Below are 3,116 nucleotides of genomic sequence, written 5' to 3'. Positions count from 1 at the left end.
TTGTGCCTTAACCTAACCTACGTTGTGCCTTAACCTAACCTACGTTGTGCCTTAACCTAACCTACGTTGTGCCTTAAACCTAACCTAATGTTGTGCCTTAACCTAACCTATGTTGTGCCTTAACCTAACCTATGTTGTGCCTTAACCTAACCTATGTTGTGCCTTAACCTAACCTATGTTGTGCCTTAACCTAACCTATGTTGTGCCTTAAACCTAACCTATGTTGTGCCTTAACCTAACCTATGTTGTGCCTTAACCTAACCTATGTTGTGCCTTAACCTAACCTATGTTGTGCCTTAACCTAACCTATGTTGTGCCTTAACCTAACCTATGTTGTGCCTTAACCTAACCTATGTTGTGCCTTAACCTAACCTATGTTGTGCCTTAACCTAACCTACGTTGTGCCTTAACCTAACCTACGTTGTGCCTTAACCTAACCTACGTTGTGCCTTAACCTAACCTACGTTGTGCCTTAACCTAACCTACGTTGTGCCTTAACCCTAACCTACGTTGTGCCTTAACCTAACCTACGTTGTGCCTTAACCTAACCTACGTTGTGCCTTAACCTAACCTACGTTGTGCCTTAACCTAACCTACGTTGTGCCTTAACCTAACCTATGTTGTGCCTTAACCTAACCTATGTTGTGCCTTAACCTACCTATGTTGTGCCTTAACCTAACCTATGTTGTGCCTTAACCTAACCTATGTTGTGCCTTAACCTAACCTATGTTGTGCCTTAACCTAACCTATGTTGTGCCTTAACCTAACCTATGTTGTGCCTTAACCTAACCTATGTTGTGCCTTAACCTAACCTATGTTGTGCCTTAACCTAACCTATGTTGTGCCTTAACCTAACCTATGTTGTGCCTTAACCTAACCCTACGTTGTGCCTTAACCTAACCTACGTTGTGCCTTAACCTAACCCATATTGTACCTTAACCTAACCCATATTGTACCTTAACCTAAACCCATATTGTACCTTAACCTAACCCATATTGTACCTTAACCTAACCCATATTGTACCTTAACGTAACCTAATTTGTGCCTTAACGTAACCTAATTTGTGCCTTAACGTAACCTAATTTGTGCCTTAACGTAACCTAATTTGTGCCTTAACGTAACCTAATTTGTGCCTTAACGTAACCTAATTTGTGCCTTAACGTAACCTAATTTGTGCCTTAACGTAACCTAATTTGTGCCTTAACGTAACCTAATTTGTGCCTTAACGTAACCTAATTTGTGCCTTAACGTAACCTAATTTGTGCCTTAACGTAACCTAATTTGTGCCTTAACGTAACCTAATTTGTGCCTTAACGTAACCTAATTTGTGCCTTAACGTAACCTAATTTGTGCCTTAACGTAACCTAATTTGTGCCTTAACGTAACCTAATTTGTGCCTTAACGTAACCTAATTTGTGCCTTAACGTAACCTAATTTGTGCCTTAACGTAACCCATGTTGTGCCTTAACGTAACCCATGTTGTGCCTTAACGTAACCCAATTTGTGCCTTAACGTAACCCATGTTGTGCCTTAACCTAACCTATATTGTGCCTCAACCTAACCTATATTGCGCCTTAACCTGACGCACGTTGTCGCTGAACCTGCTCTGTAATTGTTATGCAACTCGTTAAATTAGTGTAGTGTTGCCTAACCGCAACCCTCGCAATATAGTTCGCTATTCGCACTGCCCGGTCCCCTGTGTATCGCGTCATGTTAAACACCTTGCAGGTGTTGCTGACTTTCCACATGCTCCTGCTATACACTGTAATGTGGATAGCAGCAGGACGTACATGCCCCCCCCCCCTTCCCCCCTGCCTTCGCAAGCTGGTCGTTGAGAAGTTTGCATGTTCAATGCCCTTCGCATGCCGACGTACTCAGCCTACGTTGTGGTACGGCCTGTCACCTGTCCGCCGATGTACGCAAAACCCACAAACTGTACTGCACATTGGTCCGTATGTACTGAATGATACATCGTGGCACATGTGTGACCGTACGACGACTGCGCCTAGCAACGGCAGACCATACAGTCCAAATATTGTGCACGCAGCTACGTGTCGTCTCCCTATAAGAGCTGGATTGCAGTGTGGTACGCCATTCAGACGTGTGGGAGGAACGGACGCCCTGGATGGCGATCAGCATGAGCAGTCTGTTGATGTAGTGGAGCGTGTATTCGGACGTAGTCGTCTCTTCTCACACACCGTGATAGCATGTTGCACCGCGTTCCACATCTGCGACATCCTGCAGAGGCCGGCTGACAGTCGTTCGCGCAATGGACACCGCATACGTACGGGGGCTACCTTCCACGTGTTCTCGAGGCGTGCACATGTTGTTGCGTCTATGTGGGCAGACGTAGTGTGTTGTGACACCTGACACAGGCATGCAATACTCGTTGCAAATGGCGATGGACGTCTACGTTTGCTGGTGACGTTACGCAAATGAACAACAGGTAACCCGTTGTGGTGCGGTTGTTCTCGCTAGAGGTGAATCAGTGTTGGCGACGATCGGTCGAGCTATTAACCGGTTGTTTCAGGGATACCCACCATGCCCACGAACGTGAAAGGGGACCCACCATGCCCACGAACGCGAAAGGGGATCTGGGTGTGAGGCGATACGCGGCGGTGGCTGGGTGGGACCGTCCCCGGCCGGTGAGGGGGGGCCGCCCGGCGTGCTGGCAGCGCGGTGCGTGGGCGCACGCGCTACAGCCGGCTGGTGGGGGCGGCCAGTGGCAGGCGCGCCGGCCGACGGACGCGGCAGGCGGCGCAGCTGCGCGCCGGCGCCCCCTGCTCGCGGCGCCTTGCGGCCAAAGTAGGTCCTCGCGGGCCCGGTGCGAAGCGCGGTGGCCATCTGCAGTGTGCTGGTCCGATTGAGGACTGTGTGCGCTGAGGATGCGCCGCCGCCCGGCGCTCGGCGCCGCGACGCCGTCTGCTGCTCGGTCGCCCCAGCGGTTCTCGCAGGTGGTTTGTATCGCAGCTGTGCGGACGTGTTGGCGCGTGCGCTGTGCTGGGAGAGTTCGCTTCGGCACCCAAGTGGGGCTTTTGTCCTTCTGTGGCGCTGGCGTTGGAGCTGCCGGTCACCGTAGGTGGCGCGTGTTGTCTCCCGCCGGCAATGCCACGACA

The sequence above is a fragment of the Schistocerca serialis genome, unplaced genomic scaffold (genome assembly GCF_023864345.2).
Source record: "Schistocerca serialis cubense isolate TAMUIC-IGC-003099 unplaced genomic scaffold, iqSchSeri2.2 HiC_scaffold_376, whole genome shotgun sequence".
Taxonomy (NCBI): Eukaryota; Metazoa; Arthropoda; class Insecta; order Orthoptera; family Acrididae; genus Schistocerca; species Schistocerca serialis.
This window is presented reverse-complemented; position numbering follows the sequence as displayed.